At 33.2% G+C, this 27,175-nt stretch overlaps 1 long non-coding RNA gene and 1 pseudogene across 1 annotated transcript; both read left to right on the top strand.

Moving 5' to 3' along the window:
- LOC126689847 (uncharacterized) overlaps positions 1-15,322 on the top strand; it is a 41,855-nt pseudogene extending 26,533 nt beyond the window's left edge.
- Positions 1,958-3,882, top strand: LOC126732737 (uncharacterized). Its single transcript, XR_007659542.1, has 3 exons — positions 1,958-2,107; positions 2,711-2,764; positions 3,744-3,882. It is a non-coding gene; the product is annotated as an uncharacterized LOC126732737 (long non-coding RNA).
- Positions 15,323-27,175: the final 11,853 nt, after the last annotated feature.

Below are 27,175 nucleotides of genomic sequence, written 5' to 3'. Positions count from 1 at the left end.
TTATTTGTATGGGGAAAGATGCGAGATTTTCACTGATCATAAAAGTTTAAAGTATTTCTTTACCCAGAAGGAGTTAAATATGAGGCAACAGAGATGGTTGGAATTGGTTAAGGATTATGATTGCTCTATTAACTATCATCTTGGTAAGGCTAATGTTGTAGCTGATGCTCTTAGTAGAAAGCCTTCAAGTTTTTCAGCTGCTTTGCTAACCACTCGAAAAGAAATTATTCGGGATCTCGAAAGGATGAAGATTGAGGTTGTTATGGGCCATTCTGAGGCCTACCTGGCTAGTTTGAGTGTTCAACCAATTTTGGTTGAAAAAATTAAATTGTCACAGGCCAATGACCCACATCTAAAGAAAATCATGGATGAGGTGCGTAGTGGAAAGAAATCCGAATTTTCTATCTCTGAGAATGGTGCTTTGAGATTTGGGAGCAGGCTTTGTGTGCCAAATGATCCATTGATTAAAAATGAGATTCTAGAGGAGGCTCACTACTCCCCATATACAATACATCCAGGTAGTACAAAGATGTACCATGATCTTCGAGAAAACTTTTGGTGGAATAATATGAAAAGGGAGATTGCCCACTTTGTAGAGCAATGTTTAACTTGTCAGCAGGTTAAGGTGTTGCACCAACGACCCTCGGGTTTGTTGCAACCACTTCCTATTCCCCAATGAAAGTGGGAGAAAATCACTATGGACTTTGTTTCAGGATTGCCGAGATCTCCTAAGGGTCATGATGCTATTTGGGTGATTGTTGATAGAATGACAAAATCAGCTCATTTTCTCCCTATTCGGATGAACTACTCCCTTGATCAGTTAGCTCAGCTCTATGTTGATGAGATTGTGAGACTTCATGGAGTGCCTGCTTGTATTGTTTCAGATAGAGATCCAAGGTTTACTTCTCATTTTTGGGGTGGTGTGCAAAAGGCCTTGGGTACTAGATTGAATTTTAGCACAGCTTTCCACCCTCAGACAGATGGACAGTCTGAAAGGACTATTCAAACTCTAGAAGATATGTTGAGAGCATGTGTTTTGGATCTTAAAGGGAGTTGGGCTAGTCACTTACCTTTGGTGGAGTTTGCCTACAATAATAGTTACCATTCAAGTATTAAAGCTGCACCTTATGAGGCTTTCTATGGGAGAAAGTGTAGATCCCCAATTTGTTGGGATGAGGTGGGAGAACAAAAAATCTTGGGGCCAGAGATTATTCAAAGGACTTGTGAAAAGGTAAGTATGATCCATGATCGACTTCGAGCAGCCCAAAGTAGACAAAACAGCTATTATGACATTAAAAGGAAGGCTTTGGATCTTGAGATTGGAGATAAAGTTTTCCTACGGGTTGCACCTATGAAAGGGGTAATGAGATTTGGCAAAAAGGGTAAGTTAAGCCCTAGGTTTGTGGGGCCTTTTGAGGTCTTGGAGAGAGTGGGTGAAATTGCTTATAGAATTGCCCTACCACCGGCCCTGTCAGGAATTCATAATGTTTTCCATGAGTCTATGTTGAGGAAATACATTCCTAACCCTTCACATGTTTTGAGTAATGAGCCTCTTCAGATTAGATATGATTTATCATATGAAGAAGTTCCGGTAGAGATTTTGGACCGTAAGGAGCAAGTGTTACGCAATAGAACAATACCTTGGGTAAAGGTGCTTTGGAAGAATCATTCGACGAAAGAGAGGCATCTTGGGAGCGTGAGGATGATATGTTATCAAGATACCCAAGCCTTTTTCAAGATCAAGGTACGTAAAATTTCGAGGACGAAATTTTTTTTAAGAGGGGAAGATTGTAACATCACGTGAGTTTGTTTTTTTTTTTTTTTTTTTTTTTTAAAAGGGTAAGTTAGAATTTTTGTGGACCAAATGTGCCCCCACCTAACCCCACTACCCATCACACAATCCACTCCCTCTTTTCTCTCTTTGGCCGGTCACTCCCACTCTTGTTCTCCTCTTCTTTTTCTTTTTCAGTCAACACAACACACATACACACACTCCTCTCCCTCACCCTCCCACCGGTACATTCCTCATCATCACCCCTACCATTTTTTCCAGCAAAATCACTAGAAAATCCTCAAGAACATCACATCTTCACACAAGTTAATTGAGGTAGAATTTTTAATCTCTTTTGATGAGTATTATGTTCTTGTTTGAGGTTATTTTACCCAAGCTTTAATATTGATTTTCATGTGATTTAAGAGCTTTGGAAATGATATTCATGTGTTATACATATGGGTTTTGGTCTTGGTGGATGTATTTGATGAGTGTGTTCATGATTTTTACAATGTTGGGTATCTAAGGCTTGTTATGGTGAAAATTTAGGGGTTTTGAGGTATATTTTGTGAAATAAATTGTGAATATAATTTTATGGTTTATTTGGAGCTAGTTTAAGATCTAAATTGTTTGTTTGAAAGGATATTGTGATTTTGGTGTCATGGGTCTCTTGATGATGTTGTGAAAACCATGTGGAAACTATTTATAAATTATTGAGGTTTTGATGTTAGAAATAATACCTTGTATGATTCATAAGTATAATGGGAGTCTATGTCTTGTAAAGTAATTGGTTGAGAAACTTTGGAGATGGAAAATATTATTTGTGAGGCTAAATCTAGGCTTGCCTAATTTAGTGCTTATTTGGCAATTCCTAATATGTAGCTAGATACAATTTCAAGCTTTGTGCTCATTGTGATAGATTTGCTTGACATTGTTTAGGTTCTAGCTAATCTCCCCTTGGAGCTTGGAGAATTAGGATTTTGCGGTTGCTAGGTAAGTAGCTTTTTAATGGGTATTTTTGAAAAATAACCATATCTTATAAATATTGTTTTTGGGTCAAACACATTTTGGAAAATTAATGGTGGAACTATGTTTTTCTAAAAGGTGTTGTGTTATGACCCTACTATATATATGATTATATATGAAAATGCATATTCTTATTGCATATGGGGGATTTGCATGATTTGTTAGCAAAGAAAAGACTAGCATCTTTGATTAAATTCTAGAAAATGCGTATTATGGATTTATTGCATTATTTGCAAAAATATAAAGATGCTTTATCTTGGCCTATGTTATTTGGGAAGTTAATACAAAATCTCTTTGGCAAGAAATAAGTTGAAGGCATAGAGAACCTTGTGAATATCTTGGGCATTCAAATGTTTTATGAAACTACTTAGAAGTGAAATTATGTATTTTGAATTAAAGTTATGTGAGCTCTTTATGTTCTACCCATATGCTGTGACATGTGGTTACTCGGTGATTACCTAGCTAGATACTATAGTCTGTGTGACATTAGTATCTTAGCACCCGTCTTTGTGATGGTTATTAGTTCCGGCTTTGTGTCGGCGATGAGTTCCGGCTTTGTGTCGGCAGTTTAGTTCCGGCTTTGTGTCGGCAATGAGTTCCGGCTTTGTGTCGGCGATTATCATGTGGCCTTGGGTTAGATTTTCTGGTTTGGAACGGTGTTGTTATTGCTCACAGTATAGTAAGTAGTTTCATGTTGAGATATTTTGAGGAATATATAGTATGTAATCTCATGAGAACATTTTGAGAAGCTTTGTGCTGTGTCAATTTATTCATTCTTGTCATATTATTTTTGGGAAATGGTTTTGTAGAAAATATTTGGAAACTCCCGAATTAAAAGCATGATTTGTAAATTGTTACCATCATGAAACTTGCATTTCCCTCACCTCCTTTAATTATGCTACTTACTGGGCTTTGTCTCATTCTATTATTTTTTATAACTTTTCAGAGTAGGCAACAATCTTTTGAGACAGCTTTTTGGTGGCTAATAGTAGTTAAACTTACTACTGATGGAGGCTGAATTTTTGTGTAATGGATATATTAGATGGTGTACATCTTAGACTAGGCTTGACTCATTCTTTTATATATTATAGTGGTTATAACTATATTTCCACTGTTGGGACAAGCTGTTGTTGTGTAATTGTTGTTTTCAGACCTCTATTCTTTTGTGGCCTATGGTCCTTGTAATTAATGCTTAGAGCTCTGACTTACTCTAAAAGTATATTCTATGGGATGATTATGATAATTCTTGTTGTTGGCACTTGATAATAATTATGTGGATTGAATTGTCAAAAAGGAAAAATTTACAGGTACTTGAGACGTCTCTCTCATGTTTTGGACCCTTTGGGGTTTGGGGCGTGACACAAAGGGCCATTGTCAGACCAATTTAAGAACTGGGAAGATAACAAGACGCTTACGGCAACAGCTTATGAGAGTTTTTTCCATGCAGAAAGTTTTGGCTGTAACACCACCATGGAGTTTTGATGCTTGTTTCTTTCAAAGACTTAATCAACACTCCGTTGATGAGGCTATTCCTTGTCATCATTTTCTTTTTGGTCATATAGACACCATGTACATGTGAACTAATCAATATGAAATGATCAGCAATTGTTTAAAAAGTGCAAGTAGCTCTGCGTTTTCTGATTTGTGTTGTTTGTTGTCTAGTGTAATTACTTGATAGTTACATGGTGCAGTAAATGTTGTCATATATAGTTTAATTGGGTGTTTACTGGACTAAGCACAGGAGTTCGAAGTTCTAACCGTTTATGCATGTTATGGAGTTCATATAAATAAAATTATCTACCTGATTCTCCGAAAATAAAATAAAAGCCAAGGGGGCCATGCCCCCCTGCCCCCTCCCTTCGCCATTGGGTACAAATGTCCAATGTTCAAGTTGTTACATGATTTGATGCGTGCGCTCACGCGTACACATATATATATATATATAAAATAATAATAATGATTTAATAATTACAATGAAGGAGGAAGAATTTAAACCTTGAATGTCTTCCTTAAAAGTTCCAAAAGGTGTTAATAGTTGAGTTGTAAGACTCTTGGTCAAATTGAAGGACACAATAAGGCTATATATGTTTGGTATTTGTTTTGTTTATATATGTTTGGTATTTGTTTTGTTTTTTATTTCAAGTTTTTGTTTTTAAGAATGAAAATAAGAAATAGTTTTCTTCAGTATTTAAAGTTAGAAACATGATCTTCTTTTTAAAAACACAATATCTCAAAAAAAGAAAAAAAAGAGACTAGAAACACATTTGGTAAATGATAAAAAGGAACATTTTCTAACTACTATAAATTTCTTGGATTAATAGCTAAAAAATGAAATTTTCTTTTATGGAAGCAAAAGAACTCATTTGTAAAATTTATTTCATAATTTCATAAAAGAGTTTGTCACCATCAATCTCTACCAAGAAAGCAAAAGTTGTGAGTTTTGGTTGGCGTGACTGGTAAAGTCTTCAATGGTCAAATAAGAGATTTGAGGTTCAATCTCTGTTTTTACCAAAAATTGTTTGGTGTCTTGGTCTGATGATAAAAAGCACAATTATCAAAATTGGACGCCATAGGTTGGAACTCTATAAAAAATTAAAAAAATAAAAAATAAAAAAGAAGCAAAATTAAGTTCATAGAGCCTCAAAGTGCGTTGACGTCTTGGAGATTGAGAACAGATTTGGAGGAGAGAAGATGAAACTTAAGGATGAGAGGGAATGGAGGGAGAATAAAATGAAGCCAATGTTGGCCGAAATCTCAGACTTGAGGAAAACTTCAAATTGCATCAGAGAGGACTTGATTCTTGAATGAGCTATTGTCTTCACAAAGGTTCCAATGCCTAATGAAGGTGTTCATGAAATCCAATCTCAAAAAGAACTTGAAAAAGCCAATTAAGTGTGTGAGCAATGTTGATTTGAACTTCCAAGAACCATAAGCTTAACAAAACGAATTCAAAGAAAGAGGAAATTGAAAATGAGAGGTGAAGGCACTCCAAGGGTAACTCAAAGGAGCTCATAGAGCATGCACTCTCCATTCTAAAATCTAGACCTTCAATCTCGAATATTAGCAATCATGGATCTTCGAGTTTGCTGAGAAAATTTAAATAGATAATGCGCTCTTGTTCAATAGAAGGCGAGGTGAAAAAAAATCACAAAACTCTTGTTTTTATTATTAGTGTGGTTTGAACTAGAGTACGAGTTCATTAAAATGTGTCTTACCAAATTGTTTTCTACATAGTTGTATTGGCTTTTAAAAACTAGAAATTGAAAACAATGCTTTAGTTATTTTCAATTTCCTTTGCATTTTGAGATTTAGAAATAATTTTTGTTTTTATATGTTTGAGTTTCAAACAAACTTACCTAAAAATAGAAAACTGTTTTTAATAACAAAACATTGGGAAAAAAAACTATTTACCAACCACAAGGTGTCTCTATTCTTAATGCCACATCAATTTATTGTCATAATCAAAGTATTATTTAGATTTCTCTATTCTCTCTCTCCTGATTGTTATGTCTACTAACTCGACTTGGATTTAACATATTGATTTCCTGGGCAATATTAGATATACTCGTATACATTAGAACCCATTAGGCCTAAACGTGTTGTAAATCCCAAACCTATTTTTGCAAGTCAAGTATTATAGTCCTACTAGGATTATAAGAGGTTTAGGTTTCACTCCTTATAAATTTGTTTTATTTACAATTTTACATGCAAACATTCAATTTATTTCGCTCCCGTTTCTTCACATATCCCAAGAGTGGAATTTATATATCTCTACTATTTTACTTTTCATTTCGTTTGGTGTTAGGTATAGTTTATAGTAGTTCAATTTTACAAGCTTTAGTAGATGAACTGAACCAATCCAAAAGCCGTCCTCAAGATAGATAGTCACGCAGACATGTTGGGTTTGGCTTCAGCCTGGAAAGATAGAATGCATCTATTTCTTGGTACAGACACCAAAATTATATTTTTACCTTCTTGTAATTAATCACTCACTTTGGTATTAAAAAAAATCAACTTTATCATAACTGTTTAATATGACACTTTTCAATTATGTTATATATAGTTACAAATAAATTTTTTCGACGTAAACTCCCAAAATTTTATGTATTACACTATTAATTCATTAGATTACAACGTTAGTTCATGAGATTTTAAAGGTGTCTTATGCATAAAGACAAAGGAGTAGAATAGCCATCAGTCATTATATAAAAATTATATTTATAAATAGAAGGAGAAAAAATGAAAAGAAATGGACAATTGAGAATAAAAAAGAAAAGGACAATCATAGAAAATAATTGATAAAAAAAATCCCTTAAAAAATTGAACATATATATATGCCAAAGGGGTTGGGATTCTCTCGAATCTGCACTCCATTTCCTTTCTCACAACCACCGAGAGTTATATGGTAGGCTGGTTAGAACAATTTAAATTATAGTTTGGAATTGAAAAGCATTCTGGTTTCTCTGCTCTAATAAGGGTATGGTTGAGGTTTAACTTTTTCTTCCTCTTTTAAGAAAGTCGACTGGTAAAACTCTAAATACACCCAAACCTCAATAAATTAACAAATGCTACAACTTGAAGATAAAACAAAAGCTAAGAACGTTTATTTATAAATAAACTAACAAAGTCGGCTAGTGGGGAAAGATTCACGGCACTAGGCTAATTTTCAAGCCACCTAGCTATAACAGTTTATTTTACTAAGCTTCTTAGGGTTTGAACTGTCATGTATCAGTTGGGTCCACTAGTGTGAGTTCTGCACTCTGTGTCTGCACATGGTTCCCTCTAGTGGAGGTCGGCTCTTTCTGCAAATAAGAAGCGGGATAGATCATAGAAATCGAGATGAATTGAAGATTTGTGAAGTAAACTATATATAATAGTAAAAGAGCTCATTTTAAACTATATCACGCCTCAAATCTAAAAGAGTCCAATGCATGAGAAAAAAGTCCTCCAAAGAAACTGGGATTTTGGGCGTGACAAAAACAAAGAAAAAGTATTACATGAAACCGTTTTGGACGAATTCAATAATCTTGGGCAAATATTCTAAGGTCGAAAGTGACTCTTTCACTCTTTGAAGGGTTAGTTTTATTAGCCCATGTGCCGACGTTAAAGTCAGACGGTCGAAGAGCCAAATAAAAATATTTTTATAGTGTACTTCCAGCAGCTAGATTGGGAGTTTAAAGACTGCAAAGTACAAAAAGAATGGGGGTTCATCAGAGTTCGGAGGCATGTGGCTGGAAAGCTGAGTCTCACTAAAAATCTTAACGTTTTGCTTAAAACATGAACATTTGTTTTTGGTTGACAAAGAGAATAGTGGGGACTAACACCCAACTTGCCCTCCATATAATTTTTAGTGGTTTTACATTTGTTTTCTTAATGAATGCCCAATAGCATAAATTAAGGTATTCTATGTGAAAAATGATGGTATAAAAATGTAGGAAATAAATCAAAATAATATTACCGTGCATAACTTTGATCTTATTTTTTAAAAAAAAAATATATATATATATATATATATATATATAAAAGAGAATTTGGCCTTAAAAACCAAACAACATAAAAAAAAAAATGGGCGTCACTTGACGATAAAACACCGGCTCTAACTGCTTTAATAATCATTACTTTATTTATAGAGTGGTGAAACCCTATAATATTGGTGTCCATGAGAATTCTCCTTGGATTTTGTGCTGCTCTGTATTACACTTTCTTTTTTATTTTTTGCTGAATGCTCTGTACTACACTTGGTATTGTTAAGATGTGTATGCTATGCAAATGAACGGTTTGCATGGGACCGTGCAAACTTTTGACAGGGTATCCTAACCTGAGCTATGCATATTCAATCTAGCAATAGGACAGAAAGAATTAAAAATTTCATTTATTATAACTAAAAGAAGTCTCCCACTGATATGGAATTGCTAACTAGGACTCTCATTCCTCTATAAATACACCCACTGATGAGGGGTTTATGCAACACATGCTAAGTTGAGTCAAGCTCTAAGAAATTTGCTTGCTTACTTAGCTGATTCTAAAACACTAAGCAAGTTACTTGGCTAGCAGCTTTAAACTCAAGGAAACTTCTTTGCTTGCTTGCTTAGCTGATTTTATTAAAACTCCCTCTCCTACTCCTTCAATCTCTCTCAAGTCCCAACCAAAATGGCCCTAAGCAAGTTAATTTCAGCTTTTCTTTTACTGGTTTTCATTCTCTCCCAACAAATTCAGTCCATTGAGGGAAGGCATTTGCGTGAAGGGAAGAAGAGTATCGAATCCAAAACCATCCAAACTCAAACTAAAATCTATGAAACAGAAACTATCAAACACGACGATCGGTTGCATGCAGATGACAAATCAAACGAAGAGATTACTAGCGTGTCTCCTCCTACACTACCAACTGTCAACGTATCTCAGCCACCTCCTCCTCCAAACCGTGGCGTCGATGACTTCAGACCCACCACTCCCGGTCACAGCCCTGGTGTTGGGCATTCCATTCAAAACTAGGGCTATCAATTTCCTAGCCTTCCTAAATGGCCATGCATATATATATATATATATATATGTTCAGATTCCTCGTGGAGTAATTGTGTTTATTGTCTGTATTTACATGTATTAGTGGCCTTGTTTCCTAGTAGTTTCTGTAAGTCGTAAATGCAAGATGTAGGGTAAAAATTTTCCGCACTAATGGCAAAGAAAAAAAAAAAAACTTTTCCCTCTATTTATGGAATCAAACTATTATATATGGCATCGAATTTTCATTCATCTTAGAACGAACGGGTTTGTAACGTTATTGATGTGAATGTGAATACAATAGCACATCATTAAAAAAAACGTGGCACTATGAACTCACCGACCCACATTCATATGACTTTTTAAGTTGATAAATTTTCCCTAAGAAAAACTAGGTTCTACGTGACAAATCATAGATAATTGACTATGAACTCACCGACCCACATTCATATGACTTTTTAAGTTGATAAATTTTCCCTAAGCAAAACTATGTTCTACGTGACCCCATTTAGCTAGGGAGAATCACCAAGCGTACCGCGGGCGTAATGCCTTGTGGAATCACTCTTCCTGAAGCAACCATGTACGTGGTAGTGGAGAAGCACCTACCATGCTTTGTGGAATTACTCTTTGACAGCCGCCATGATCTGTCACAGAATTTACACATTTACCAAACATTTTCCACCTTAAAAATCACTTATATCATCTTGGAAGAATGTAAAATTTTAAGTAAAATGAAAAGAGTAAATTTCATGGCTAAAATTTTATTTATTAAATCTAAGATGATATATGACGGTTACATCATTAAAATTTTAAATGACACGACATATATTTTTTTAGATTTATAATATTTGTTCTTAATTAGAAATTAAGAATCATTTTTCAAAAAGAATATACAAAATATTGTCCCAGAAGAAACCCAAAGATTCCATTTGTTAAAATTTTAACCTTTATAGTAAGGAAAGCCTTGAACTTACTGTAGACTGGCCGTAGTCTAAAATGATAATGGTTACTCTTCATTCATATACTGATTTTTTTTGTTAGACTTTAGATATATATGTCATGTAAAGGCCACTACTTGTTTGCCCTTTCTTATTTGTTAGTCTAATTTAGAGTACAGTTTCAACAATTGTGTGTGTCTATATATATATATATATATATAGTTACAAGCTTATAAATTTAAAAACTTCAAAACAAATGCTTAAAAAGAATTTTTTTTCTTACAAATTGATTTGAATTACTGTACACCTATTTTTGTTAAATCTTCTAATTCAAATTATGGAATGCTGTTATTTTAAAAGTAAATTTTGCCAAGGCCTCTGGCCAGTTTATATGAAATCAAGTGAAGCTACCTAGTCTCTACCAGAGAACGAAGACTCTCTCTCTCTCTCTCTCTCTCTCTCTCTCTCTCTCTCTCATATTATTCTTTACCAAGACACAATAATAACTACCAAACATGCTTTCCTTTACACCTTGCAAAACCTTAATTTCTATTGCATGAAGCAAATTTAAGGTTTCATACATGCATCTAACTCTAGAAGATCCAGTGACACTCGCTATGACATAATCACTTCCATGAGCTAATAGTTCGTAAGCCATCTGGCTTCTTACATCGTCAATTCCTTGTGTGACTTGAAAACTTTGTCTTAATTTTTCAATGAGATATACATCAAAGTGTTTTGGAAAGAAAACGTATAGCTTTGGCTAGCTATGGCATTCGTAGACACAAATAGTAGTATAGGTGCAACAAACCTAGTCGCAGTGAATGATTATAGAAGATCAGTTGGGCCGTTAAGATTCAAAGATACCACGAAGATTCTTTCACTTTCCGCCATTGTCACTATGGCACACCGACCATTGCACGTTCTTTGTTGCATTTTATAAAAATAACTAGTAACCACTAAGGATCCACAAACGTTAATGCTCAATCTCGTGCACTACAGCCTAGCCCAACAGAGAATCAATTTTCCTTTGTTCCTTTTGAGTCTATTGTAGTATTATAAAACATAAAATGATTATCCCTGTATTTTAAATGTCTAGTATTTCGGTGAGAAAAAAGCTTCCCGGGTATGAGGAGCCAACCTCGCAGCAACTTTCTGCAACATTTTCTATTTTCAATTCTATTCGAAATGGAGTGCGGTTAAGGCAAAGCATTTTGGGGGGTCACCATCATTGCTTTGATTTGACTTATTCGGCTAAAAATTAATACTATTTTGTGACAAAGGGAAGTGGTCGGGCCTCCTTTGAGTTTGGGGCTGTGGTGCGTTTGACTTGACTTTTTTTATTCTTGACCATGATTTCCTAATTAAACAATGGCAACTACACAGTTCGAGAAAGGTACGGATCCATTGACATGAAGGGTTGATGAATCTTTCCTAATCATCCAACTCATTGAAAGGCCTTGCAATGATAATATATTTCATCATCACCCAAAATCTGAAACTTTTAGCAGGTAATTGACTAGTTCATTCTTTTTTTTTTTCTTTTTTCTTTCTTTTTTTTTTTTTTTTTTTCTTCAGTTGATTGTTTTTTTTTTTTTTTTTTTTTTTTTCCTTCGGGTGGTTAAACAAGCTTGTGTTTTTTTTTTTTTTTTTTTTTCTTCGGGTGGTTAAACAAGGTTGAGTGTGAACATAATCGTGTACAATTCTTTGCCATTGTACCAATGCAGAGGCCAGGAAGTGGGCAGTTTGTGATCTTATCAAATAGTCATGTTAATGTAAGCTCTAATGGGGAAATATTCTCGGTTGAGGATAGGAGAAACAATATTTCTTCAATTATACAGACTCTAGATAAAGTTTACAATTTGGATTGGTTTAGTAGTTCTTCCGAAAATCAATATTTTGCGGCTGTTGGCTTCAAGTGGACGCTTAATATATCAGGTAATAATGCTTTTGAATTCAAGCTAATAGACCGTGAGGGATTTCACAATTTGCTCCAATATCAATGATCTTGATTTACAATCAAATGCTATAAAAGACTTGTGCCCCCTCATCCTTCACCAATTGGTCATTAGATGGATCGGTAAGGCACATGGTCCGACAAGTGGTATCAGAGCCCGGTCATAAGTTCAAGTCGTTGGAGCCGCATTGTGAGGGAGGGATTGTGAGGGATTTCACAATTCGCTCCAATACCAATGGGCTTGGTTTGCGATCGAATGCTATAAAAGATTTGTGCCCCCTTATCCTTCATCAATTGGTCATTAGATGGATCGGTAAGACATACGGTCCGACATAGACGATTCTCTTGTAGTAATCACCGATTTCTGTTATTAATTATTTATGTTGAATGTGAAACCATAAGCAGCCATCATTCCACACTTAAGTCATTACAAATCATAGATACGTGCAAGTATTCGTAGCCATTGGTCCAAACATCATAACAGCCACAGGATTTCTCATGTCAGTTATCTTGTTGATTTATAACAGTTTCTTGTTCCCTAATGTTAAATATGTATTCTATGAAGCCTTATCTACTGCTCCCATGACCTTTTGGGGAAAATTCGTTTCTCAGTCCAACAATTTTGATCAATTATTTCTGTATATCTCAAAATTCTCAATCATTCAACTGTCTGATTTGATATATGAACCTACTTCGTAGTGGAATACCCAAAATTATTTTTTGAACCAACTTTCCACTTGAACATAGTGAACTAAGTAGTTGTAGATGGAGTAGGTGAACATGTGAATCTATATGTATCATCAGATTGATTCTCTACAATTCTGGCTATAGTAATATTTTGTGATTATCGAATTTTTACTAGCAAACTTCTTCTAGTATAATATATGATGGTTTTTAGACCCCTTAAAAACACAATTGGATTAACCTAAGTAATTAGCCAAGTTGTTACTTAGTTCAAATTCCAAATTTAAGTTATCACAATCAAACAATCATATCATGCATAGCAGCGGAAAATAAAAAACACAAAGATATGATCACCCAGGAAACCAAACTGGTAAAAACCTGGGGAGGATTTAACCTATCTATCCTCAAGGTAAACCTAAATCCACTATCTTGAAAGAATCGAAGTTCATGTAATAAGATTTACAAGCCCCCACGCTTGACTTTTTATTGCTACCCACCAGTAGAACTTACTAACACGACCACGTGCAAGCTCCGAATCCACGGACTCCTTCTTTCTTGGATTCACCACCAGATACAAGCACACCCACTTGTGTTTCTTTAAACTTCAATAGCAGCAACTGAGTTGATCATCAAGGTGTAGATAATATCTCCTCCTTAAAAACCCTAAGTTTATGTAAAGGAAAGCTCCTCTAGATCTCACAAGAGATTTACACAAACAGCAATATGAGCAACACTAAAATGTGGATAGAGTTTGCCTTTTATACTTAGAAATTAGAAAACCCTAAATGTTTTAAACAAACTAGGGCTAAGTTGGAAATCTGCAGAAAAACGCATTCTGCCTGAGATTCGATCGATCGAGCCTAAGTTTCGATCGATCGAGCCAAGCCGAAATGCACAGTAACTTCTGCATTTGCTCGATTCCAACTTTACATAAAAGATACAACTTTGAGCAAGTCTAAACACTACTAAACATATTGTTTTGATCATGGTTTGCCAACAATACACATTAGAGTTCTAAATACATAAAAACCTAAGTCTTTAAAACCTAACAATATATATAAGAATGCATAGTTTCATGGTGACTATAGTGGAAGAGGGGAAATTTCTTGTTGTTAAAATTAAAGGAGAAACAGAAAAATATAGAGAGAATTGTAGTAAGCATAAGCAATGAGAGAAAGAAAGAGAGAACACAAAAGGTTATGTGATTTGGCTTGATGGTCTATGTTCATGGGTAAAGCCCTTGACAGTTACATATTCGATATTAGCATTCTATGTTGTACAATGAACTCTAGTAGGGTATATATACAAACTATAATAACTAGGGTTAGTGCATGTGAACTTATTGCATAATCGAGTCTCTTGTGCCAATACATAAAATTAATATAAACCCAATATCTATCTTTTAATCGGGTCAGGTCAGAGCGTTGGATTTGAGTCACGTTGATGAATCAAATCAAGCTAGATTCAATCCTAAAGAGACACTACAATGTGGTAGGTGTTTTATAGATGACGTAGCATGATGATGTCATGCTACCGTAAGGGTTGATGTGGTAGTTGTAATAATTTAAGAAAAAAACACTAACCACATTTACGTTATACCTCAAAATGACTAGTTTAGTCACAATTGAAGTTTTTTATAATTGTTAGTAAAATTAATTAAATCATCTCTCTTTTTACCAATTATGGTGTATCATATGGATAATTTTTCTTTTTCATGTTAAACTTTGATTATTTTATGAGAAAATTCAAGTGAATATATACATGACACACTATAATTGGTGGAGTATAAAGTGGAACACAAAAAGTGGGATGTAAAATTAGTACTCTATGCATGCATGTGAAGGTATTAAATGGAACACACAAGTTACATGTATGTACATACACCCAAAGTGCTCTCTCTCTCTCTCTCTCTCTCTCTCTCTCTCTCTCTCATGATCTTGAACTCATAGCTGGTTAGTTAATTTAGGCTGATATAACTTCAAAGTACAAGCCTTCAATAAACTCCACGGTGCTGATTACTAATCTGAAGAGGAAATGGAAGTGACTATAGCCAAGGCTTTAGAATAAACCGCACTGTAAGGACTTTTTCATAAGATCTAAGAGAATTCTATTTCACTAGAAACCACACAATCCGTTCATCTCATAATTTCTAAAATATGCTATATAATACCAATACCATAAACCTATAAATATTTCTCTATTACATGCTCAGTGTAAAGATGTCTGTAATTATGCCTCTTCTAGTTCTAGGCGGTCCTTATTCCCCATGTTTCTTGCAGAAAATAAAAGATGTTCATGAAGTTTATAAAGCCTCCACAGATGGTATTGACAAGCCGGAAAATTAAAATACACAAAGGGCCATTGTTGGACCACATTAAGAACTGGGAAGATGTTAACAAGACACTTACAGCAAAAGCTTATGAGATCTTTTTCCATGCAGATTACTAAAAAAAAGTCCGCTAACTAATTTTGGAATGGTTGAAAAGGTTTGGCTGTCACACTAGACACCATGTACATGTGAACTAATCAGTTTGAATGATCAGCAATTGTTTAAAAAGTGCAAGTAGCTCTGCGTTTTCTGGTTTGTGTTTGTTTGTATAAGTCTAGTCACTAGTGTTATTGCTTGGTGGTTACATATTGTGGTAAATGTTGTCATAGTTCAACTGGGTGTTTACTGGACCATAGACAGGAGCTATAACCGTTTATGTTTTGGAGTTCATAAAATTTGTTTTATGTTTGGGGCTTTACAAAAGAAATTTGACATGGGTCCAAGGACCAGACCTAGAATTTTTTTTCAGGAGAGTCTAGGGCTGTAAATGAACCAAGTCATTCATAAATAGATCAGGCTTGATTTAATAAAAAGTTCATTCATGTTTGTTTGTTTATAAACAAGCCAAGTTTAAGCTTTAGTTTTAGGCTTGTTTAATAAACGAGCCAAGCCCATATAAAAAATATTGTTCATGAACAAGCTTGTGAACACCAAAACTCGATACAAAAGTAACAAAACAAGTTAAGTTTAGGCTTATTTATGAGTTTGGTAATAAAAATGATATGAGCTTGACAAGTAAACTCATATCTTTCTAAAACTTTAATTAATTATAAGTTGAGACCACTCATCCAAACGAAATAGGCTAGATAATAAATTTGATATAGGCTTGATAATATACTTATGTTGGATTTCAAGTTCAAAAGCATGATATTGAGCTTAAGTTTGGGCTTGATATCGAGCTCGAGCTTGGCTTGACTAATGAATCAAGCCAAACCAAGCCGAGTTCAAGTTTTTATACTTTATAACGAGCTCAAGCTTAAACATTATTTGTAGGCTTGTATCAAACTTAAATCAAGCTTGAACATTCACTACTCGACAAAGCTCGGCTCGTTTACAGCCCTACAGGAGACCAACCTAAATATATCAAAAATATTTTTAATCCAAATTATATAAGGGACAAGATCAAATTACATTTGATGTAACTTTAAGTAGTTTTATATTCTCTAATAACTTTTTCTTGAATTAATATTTTGCATGATCTTACTGTTGGATATTATATGCATGATGTTCTTACCACCCATGCTGAATTTTGTGTCACATATGTTATTTACTATTAGATTTAAAAACTAATCTTTTATTTATAATTTTGAAATATAGAAGTGTATAATTTAAACATTTGATAAATGACAAAATTATAGATTATTTCTAATCATTTTGAAATATTTCAAATATGTAGGGTATAAGAAGAATGTTCTAAATGTGGATTTGTGAACATTTCATCCAATAAATTTGTAAATTGTGAAATATATTTTAAATCATATTGATCACAATTATTATTGTTTAAACATTTTAGATCATCGTAAAAAAATAGATAAAGATTTTTTGTTAAATAATTTAGACATTACACCGAGTATACTATTATTTTTTGTAATTTAGAAACATATAAAAGAACTAATCCTTTTAAAATAATTTAAAAAATAAATGTTACCTTACATGGCCAATTATATACATGCAATTTTGTCCAAGAAGAACTCGAACTCGAACTCAACAGAGCCTAAAAGAACTAATCCTCTAGTTTTGTCCAAGAAGTAGAATAGTCGCTTGGTGAAATTTAGTTCATAACTTCATATAAAACTGTCACCATCTTCTCCATAAAGAACGAGAACTCAGCAGAGCCTCAAAGTGAGTCGACTCCTCTTGAAGATTGAGAACCTGAAGGTTGAGAACGAAACTAGGGGAGTTAAAGATGAAACTCGAGGATAATAGAGACCAAATTAAGCGAGAAGAAAATGAAGCCAAATGAGGTCAAAATCTCAATATTGAAGAAAACAACGTTGGATTGCAATGTAGAGGACTTGATTCTAGAACGAGCTATCATCTTCACACAGGTGCTAGGGCTTAATGAAGGAGTTCATGAAATCAAATCTCAAACAAAACTTTGAAAAGCAACCAAGTGTGCAGATAATGCCTTGTTTAACTTCAAGAGCCAGAAACTTGATGAATCTAATTCGAAGAGGAAGTAGAAAATGAGAGGTTGGCATTCAAGTGTCTGTTTGGGAATAACTTATCTAGATATTTTTTGAAAATTTTTTGCTGAAAATATATTAAAGTATACTTGTACCTTGAAAAAATATGAAAAAGTGAAAAAATGCAGGAAAAAGTAAGGTTTTAAAAAGCTGTACATAAAAGCAAAAAATTAAAAGCTAATACTAAAAGCTTGTGCCAAACACACAAGTGTAACTCAAAGGATCTTAGCAAGTCCGTTCTCTCCATTTTAAGATACCGACCTCCCATCTCTCCATTCTATTGTTAGAGTGGTTCGAAGATTGAACTATAGCATAGGTTCATTAAAGTGTGGCTTTCCAAACTGTTTTCTCTATAGTTTATTCATTTTTTAAAAATCATAAACTGTGGACAACCTTTTAGTTGTTTTCAATTTTCTTTGCATTTTTAGATCTGGATTTTTTTTTTTTTTTTTGGTTAAAAAAAATTTCTTACCTTAAAAAAAGAAAATTGTATTTATGAACCAAAAATTGGGGAAAAAACAGTTATTTATAATATGGGTTTATTGTGATAATAAAAAATGCTATTAAGATTGCTCATGATGAAGTTTTCCATGAACAAACAAAGAACATTGAGATTGATTGTCATTTCATTCATCATTATACTTTTCATGGACTTCTCCTCCTTGACTCTATCTCTTCCATAGATCAATTCATTGGTATCCTCATCAAGTCTCTCTCCCCTTATCATCTGTGTACTTGTTGAGATTTGCTATTGAAAAGTTTTGTTAGAGTAATAAATTTAGCACTCAGGAAAGAAAGTATTTTCCAACCTAAATACATTGTAATAAATCTCATTACGTTGAAAGAATCCTCACTTTCATATTGTGGGATTTTTTTGGCTATACACTCGGTATTGGGATTTGATTTCATATTGTGGTGTTGCTGGGTGTTGGGTGTTGCTGGGTATATTGTGTTTGGAAAATAAGAAAGTGCAAGAATTCTAAATAAAATAAAAGAAAGTGAGGATTCTTTTAAAAATTCATTTTCTTTATTTTTTTCTTTTAATTAATCTTTTCAGATTTTTTTTGTTTGACATGGATTTCTTTTATTATTAAAATGCTGATGTGGCTTTTATAATATTTAATTAATTGATTTTATTTTATTATGTTAGCCACATGTGCGCCAACAAGCCAGACTGTTTGTCACGTAAGCATCCTTTAGTGAGTCAATGGTAGGGACTAAATTGACTAAAAGTTGAAAATAACATGAATCAAATTGACTGCTACTAAAATGTAGGAACCAAATTGACTGCTCAAGAAAAGTGCAATCTGCAGGTCTTGATAGCTCCTTGACAGAAGCTCGATCTGTCGAGATTCATTAAAGCTCGACACATGTCTCAATCTATCGAGCTTATGGGATTCAAACTATAGTCAGTAATATTTTTATTCTAAAAAATTATTTGTTTATAGCAACGTTTTTATTCTAAAAGGCTATTTGTTTATGGGTTTGTATAATTCTTATTGGACTAGGAAAGCTCAAGGTTTGTGTAAATCTATTTGGAATAGGATAGCCCATTAAGCTCCTATTTAAAGGAGGTAGAAAAAGAAAAATCTAACCCTAGGGAGCTTCATAAGGTTTTTTTTTTGAAACCCTAGCCTCCTCCTATAGAAGAAAGAGTTCTTGTTGCGTTTCTTGTACGCCTTTGGATTCTGTAACCAACTAAAGTCTCTTGCACCAATATTGAAGATCTTATTGGTATTTCTATGTGAAGCTGCTGCAAATCAACTACAACAATCAAAGGGTTGCTATGGAGTTAGTCACGTACTGGGATTCGTGCAAAGGAGTAAGCTGCGTATTAGGATCCGTGCATCGATTGGTTAGTCACGTACTGGGAGCCATGCATTGAAAATGAGAGATTGTTACTACAGAACAAGTTCAATTGTGTATTGGGGTAAGAGTTCAACTGTAGGTTGGTATAAGGTATTGGGATTCCTTTACTTGTAACTGCTTATTGTGATAATAGTGGATTATCGGGAGTGATGACCTTAAATTCACCCAGTGGGGTTTTTGCCATGTAAGTTTTCTCCATCTGTCAACTTTATTTTCTGCTGCATATTAATTGGGTTGGTGATTTGTTTATGCTACCACGCGTTTTGCATGTTAATTGGATTAATTAATTAACTTGACTAATTAATCAATTAATTTATCACAATGGGTCAATACGTTTTTGGCCTATCAAGTCTTACACTTCTGTCCAAACTCAAACTTTTTTAGATTTACTACACTGTGTTTGAGAGGAGATGTTAGCTATACACTTGAGCCCATTATGCCTAAACATGTCGTAAAGCCAACCTATTCTTACAGGTCATGTATCTTAGTCCTGATAAGATTATTGTATCGTATTACATTCTAAAATTTATTTCACTACCTTTTCACATATCCCAAGAGTGGAATGTGTATCCCCAAGTTTTTGCTTCTCATTGCATTTGGGGTTAGGAATGGTTAACCCGTGCGATGCACGGGATAGTTAAACAAAATTTATACACATTTACTTTTATTGGTACAATCATTTGAAAATAATTCTAACTAATACCTAAATGTAAGAGACACATTGACTTACTATTTAAAGTAGTCTTCTGAAGAATTTACACATATTGTGCAACTGACTCTTAATTTCTCATCAACAATAAAAACATGGAAATTTAAAACATGGAAAGAAAATAAAAATTACAACAATTAATTTAATTATCTATCATGCTATACTTTGTAATTGTACGGAATTAAGTCAACTCAATTTAAGTAGTTGTAATAAAATTGGTTTCTACTATTCTCTATTTTATAGAGATATGAACATATTGGATTTCTCAAACAATTACCGGTATTGCAATAAAATGATTTATTATTGAAAATAAGAAACAAAGAAAATCTGTCTATAGCTTAAGAAATACAATATACTAAAATTAAAGAGATAAAATTTTTGGAGGACAAAATATTATAAATAATTTTAGAAACAGATTATACACTTAAAATGGTTAGTAATTTATAGCACTTACCCCCTACTATTAGTATACAGACACCAATTGCGGTCGTCGTAACCCTTTAAAAGAACCTTCCCCAATTGGACCCTATCCAAAAAAAAAAAAAAAAAAAAAAAACACACAATTAACAAAATTGATCCAAAAGGGTCTAAAAAGCACACAAAATCAATTCAAAAAACAAAAATATGAGACAAAGTAATTACTTTCCGCTGCCAATGAAATCGTCTTTTGTACTGCTGTTCCAAATTGCAACACTTATCTCTCTAAAGCCTTCAATTAACAAAAACACAAACTTCTCTTGGAATACCGGAGTATTATGACCATCTATACACACACACAAAAAAAACAAAATCAGCATAACTCACTATTACTCTATATAAGCCTCAAAAATATAAAGAGAAATTAAAGGGGTTGAATTTTTACGTTTGGAGAGAGAGAGTTTGCAGAAACTGTGGCTTTATATTTCTTAACTTGAGAGAGGGGTAAGGTTGCTAGGGTTTTGAGGTATTATAATGTTTTTATTTTTATTTTTTATTTTTTAAATATTGTACTGACGTGGAAGCAGAAACTGTGGCTTTATATTTCTTAACTTGAGAGAGGGGTAAGGTTGCTAGGGTTTTAAGGTGTTATAATGTTTTTATTTTTATTTTTTATTTTTTAAATATTGTGTTGACGTGGAAAATTGTGGTGCCAGCAGAGGCTTCGGTTTTATATATATATATATATATATATATAGATAATACCTCAATATTACAAGATTTGGTAGATGCACTACACCATCCAAAAAATCAGAAAACATTGGGCCGGCCTAAAGATAAATATTCCTTACATATATATACAGCACAAGACAACTGACAACCAAAAAGAAAAGCACAACTACAGAAGATAATTACTAAAGAATCCCCAAAAATTGGTTTCTCTGGAATCTATACTCCTTTTCCTTTCTCACAAACATCGGGAGTACTTATATAGTTGGCTGGTTAGAATTTAAATTAAAGGTTGGAATTGAAATACGGTCAAGCGGTCAAGCCACTATGAAAATCTTTCTGGTTTCTCTGCTCTAAGTGCACGGTTGAGGTTTAACGTTTTCTTCCTCTTTTAAGAAAGTTGGCTGGTCTCGCAATTTTAAATTAGTCATTCATTACTTAGCCTTTTAAAAAGAGAATTTTAAGGTACAACTTTTAGAATAAGGATACAATTTTTTTTTTCGGATTATTTTTTCCACAATTTTTTTTTTTAGAGAATTTCAATTAGACCAAGACACTAATCAGTTTTTGGTATAGACAGGGATTAAATCCTAAATTTCTTATTCAATTATCAGAAACTTTACTTGTTGAACTAATTGGAACCCACTTTTTCCACAATTGTTGATATCATTTAATATGACATAATCAAAATAATATTAATTAGTGATGAGCTATGATGAAAATAATGTTGCTCCAATCACAATATGCTAATTTGTAACAAATTGTGAAAAAGATGGTGTCCCTGGCATTACTTGAAATTTTATTAACAAAAGCACCACATACTTGGGGAACCTTTTTGAAAGGAATAAATACGAAATTCTTTGATCTATAAGATGCAAAAACAGAGAAAAAATATGCACAAAAAAAAAATCACACAAGACAGTATTTATATAGTTCGGTAATTTGCTTACGTCTACAGAGTTGCAAGGATTTCACTATTCACAAGGAAAAAAAATACAAGATGCGATAATACAATTTTTTCTCTAAAAAATAACACAAAACTGAATTAAATACAATTACACTCCACAAAGCCCAACACTTTTTAGATTTCATTAGCTAAGACCCTAATGTTTATTCCTAGCTAGGTACCGCAAACTTTAATACTAATTAATCTATGGTGAGTGTAACTCATTATAATGAGTTTAGAAGAAATAAATATGGACAAATAAATCAAAAATCACACTCAACATCCGTGGACGGTGTCTAAGTGAAATTTCACTATTAAAAAAAAAAAAAAACAATAACCCAAAAAGGACTTTCACAAAATCCAAATTCTAAATACACCCCAAAAACTCTATTAATTAACAAATGCTACAACTTGAAGAGAAAACAAAATCCAAGAACGTTAATATATAAACTAAAAAGTCGGCTACTGGCTAGTGGGGAAAGATTAAGTTAATATTCAAGCCATTAGCTACAAGAATTTTGGTCTTTTGCGACCAATGTTTTAGCGACGACCAAAAAATCGTCACTATTAGGCATACATTAGTGACGAAAATATATGGTCATCGCTAATAAGTGTATTGCAGCGACAACACTAAGGTAGTCACTAATAAGTCGTCGCTAACGCCATGGAGGGAATTTTATTCACTTTTGGAAAATGGAGGGAAACTTTTAGCAACGACAATAAATTTTGTTGTGACGACATTTACGCTGCTAAAATAAAGTTTATTTTAACGACGACATCTATCATCGCTAATAATAATCTTTAGTGACGACCTTATGTTTTGTCACAGTTATGTGGCCAAAAATTCATAGTAAATATGTTATATATATGCTTTATTTATCAGTGATGACACATTGGTGGTCGCTATTAGAAGGCTATTAGCGATGACACAACATGTCATTGCAAATATATCTACCTAAATATAATGGAGGGTAAAATTTTCACTCTTAAAAAGTGGTGGGAATTATTGGAGGGAAGCAAATTTTATATTAGCAACGAATTAAGTCGTCGCTATAAGGGATCTTTTAATGAAGACAAAGATTGTCATCACTAATATGTGGCCAAAACAATTTTGATATAATATGATTTTTTTTTAATCAAATCCTCCAAATGCCTCTTAAAATATTTAAAATGACATAAATTCCTTTAAAATGTTTGAAATGATTAAAATACCATTAACCTCGTCAAAATGACCAAAATACCCCTAAACTTATATAATGACCAAAATAAACTTGAAGCCTTCAAAGCAATTTAAAACTTTCAAATCTGTTAAAAAAAGAAGAAGAAAATATGAGACAACGGAGGGCTTGTTGCTTCAATATACTCTCAAATCATAATGTTGCCCATTTGAAACTTGAAGTCGATAAAAATAATAAAAATTAAGTTCTGATTCCACTCAAAATACTAACTAATTCTCATAGTTATCAAAATGTGAATCGTATCGTGAATCAATTTTTTATTTTTCTATATCATGTGTCATAAGAAAGGTATTAGTCAATATTTACCAAACTAATAAATTCATTATAAATATATGAAAGGTATATTCATTATAAATTCATAATATATTCAACTAATAACCAATTCAATCATCAATTATGTAATGATATTTACCAAAAGTAAGTAAATAAATCAAATTAAAATATATTTATAACATACATATTCATATTAATTAAAATCAGAAGTGATAATAAATGATATATGAGCCAAAATAATAAATTTTTTCATCATTTTGCCTAATCAATTTTATCTAAGTCAATGTTAACAAGATGTTCATCATTTTCAAAATTATTTCTTTATTAACATTTTCTAACAACTACTCCAATACCCAATAATCCACTGAAAACCTTCCCACTAAACCTAATTTCACAAAGTCTAGTAGTTTCGAGACTATCTATTAAGTTTGATTGAGTTTGACCAACTTTAACTATGCCTTTTTATAAATCTAATAGTTTGATTGTGACCATAATTTACTAGAATTAACCTTTCATTACACTCTTCAAGTCCAACGGTTAGATTTCAAATCTAAGTATGGCGTGAGATGGATATGTGTTGTGTATCTGTATGGCTATGTTCTCTTAATCTGACCATTCAATTGGTCTCAAATTTCACCAACACCAATATGTCATCATACTCTTCAATCCTAATGATCAAGATTTGAATATAAATTTCACCAAGTCCAGTGGTCATAGAACCATCTATTAAGTTTAACCGGGTTTGACCAAATTTAACTAAACTTTGACCGCATTTTTCTCTAAATCCAGCCGTTTGATTGTGATTATAATTTACTAGAATTAACCTTTCATTACACTCTTTGAATTCAACGGTTAGATTTCAAATCTAAGGATGGCGTGTGATGAACATATGTTGTGTACATTTATGGCTATGATCTCTCAATCTGACCATCCAATTGTTCTTAAATTTCATCAACATCAATATGTCACCATACTCTTTAATCCTAATGATCAAGATTTGAATATGAATTTCACCAAGTCCAGTGGTATTGGGACCATCTATTAAGTTTGACCAGGTTTGACCAACTTTAACTAAACTTTGACCGTGCATTTCTCTAAATCCAACCGTTTGATTGTGACCATAATTTACTAAAATTAACCTTTCATTGCACTCTTCGAATCCAATAGTTAAATTTCAAATCTAAGGATGGTGTGTGATGAACATGTGTTGTGTACCTATATGGCTATAATCTCTCAATCTACCATCTAATTGTTCTCAAATTCACCAACACCAATATGTCACCATACTCTACAATCCCAATGATTAAGATTCGAATATGAATTTCACTAAGTTCAGTGGTCTCGGGACCATCTATTTAGTTTGACCGGGTTTAACCAACTTTAACTAAACTTTGACCGCACATTTTTCTAAATCCAACTGTTTGATTGTGGCCATAATTTACTAGAATTAACCTTTCATTGCACTCTTCAAATCCAACGGTTAGATTTCAAATCTAAGTATGGCGTGAGATGGATATGTATTATGTATCTGTATGGCTATGTTATCTCAATCTGACCATTCAATTGGTCTCAAATTTCACCAACACCAATATGTCACCATACTCTTCAATCTTAATGATCAAGATTTGAATATAAATTTCACCAAGTCCAGTGGTCACAGGACCATCTATTAAGTTTAATCGGGTTTGACCAACTTTAACTAAACTTTTATTGCCTCTTTCTCTAAATCCAGCTGTTTGATTGTGATTATAATTTACTAGAATTAACCTTTCATTACACTCTTTGAATCCACCGGTTAGATTTCAAATCTAAGGATGGCATGTGATGAACATATGTTGTGTACATTTATGGCTATGATCTCTCAATTTGACCATCCAATTGTTCTCAAATTTCATCAACATCAACATGTCACCATACTCTTCAATCCTAATGATCAAGATTTGAATATGAATTTCACCAAGTCCAGTGGTATCGGGACCATCTATAAAGTTTGACCAGGTTTGACCAACTTTAACTAAACTTTGACCGTGCATTTCTCTAAATCCAACTGTTTGATTGTGACCATAATTTACTAGAATTAACCTTTCATTGCACTCTTCTAATCCAACGGTTAGATTTCAAATCTAAGGATGGCTTGTGATGGACATGTGTTGTGTACCTATATGGCTATAACCTCTCAATCTACCATCTAATTGTTCTCAAATTTCACCAACACCAATATATCACCATACTCTACAATCCCAATGATTAAGATTCGAATATGAATTTCACTAAGTCCAGTGGTCTCGTGACCATCTATTTAGTTTGACCGGGTTTGACAAACTTTAACTAAACTTTGACCACACATTTTTCTAAATCCAACCATTTGATTGTGACCATAATTTACTAGAATTAACCTTTCATTGCACTCTTCGAATCCAACGGTTAGATTTCAAATCTAAGTATGGCGCGTGATGGATATATGTTGTGTACTTGTATGATTATGTTCTCTCAATCTGACCATCAAATTGTTCTCAAATTTTATCAACACCAATATGTCACCATACTCTTGAAATACATTGATCAAGATTTGAATATGAATTGGAGCATGATGGTCACATGCCCCCATGAGGATTCAGTTATCTTTGTTCTCATAATTTAACCATCCGATTAAAATTATGTTCCCCAAACCTCTAAAATGACCAAAATACTGTCAAAATTTCCAACAGTCTCAAGACCATCTATTAAGTTTGACCAAGTTTGACCAAGTTTGACCAACTTTAACTAAACTTTGACCGCACCTTTCTCTAAATCCAACTGTTCGATTATGACCATAATTTGCTAGAATTAACCTTTCATTACACTTTTCAAATCCAATGATCAAATTCTAGATCTAATTATGGCGCATGATGGACATGTGTTGCATACTTGTATGGCTCTGTTATCTCAATCTGACCATCCAATTGGTCTCAAATTTCACCAACATCAATTTGCCACCATCATACTCTTGAAATCCAATGATCAAGATTTGAATATGAATTGGAGCATGATGGTCACATGCCATGTGGTCTTATGAAGATTCAGTTATCCTTGTTCTCATAATTTAACCATCCGATTGAAATTATGTTCCCCAAATTACTTCCTTTAAAGTTATGTTTTCCCTTGAATCACATATTGGAGTGATAGAAGTATTAGTTCAAAGCACTACCTTTAAAATTATATTTTCCATAAAAAATACTAATTTTCAAAAATTCATTTTTGAAGGGAAGATACTAGTAGGTTCTCCCTTGGATCAAACATGAGATTTCCAATTTATCTTGACTTTAACCCTTACTAATTGTGGGGTCTTCAAATGGTTTTCAAACTAAAGTTATTTTTGTTTTTTTCCTCTAAAATCAAAACCATCAATCTAAACACATCTTATTCTTGATGCATGTAAGATATAATGAGACATATGCCCCCAAGGCTATGTAAGTATATTCTAAAATGATCAAAATACCCCCAAAACAACTAGAATGACCAAAATACTCTCAAAATATCTAAAATGACCCAAATACCCCCAAACCTCTAAAATAACCAAAATACTCTTGATATCTCTAAAATGACTAAAAATACCCGTGAAATAT

The sequence above is a fragment of the Quercus robur genome, chromosome 6 (genome assembly GCF_932294415.1).
Source record: "Quercus robur chromosome 6, dhQueRobu3.1, whole genome shotgun sequence".
NCBI classification, from domain to species: Eukaryota; Viridiplantae; Streptophyta; class Magnoliopsida; order Fagales; family Fagaceae; genus Quercus; species Quercus robur.
The sequence above is the reverse complement of the archived record's forward strand: the minus strand, read 5'-3'. Positions and strand labels throughout refer to the sequence as shown.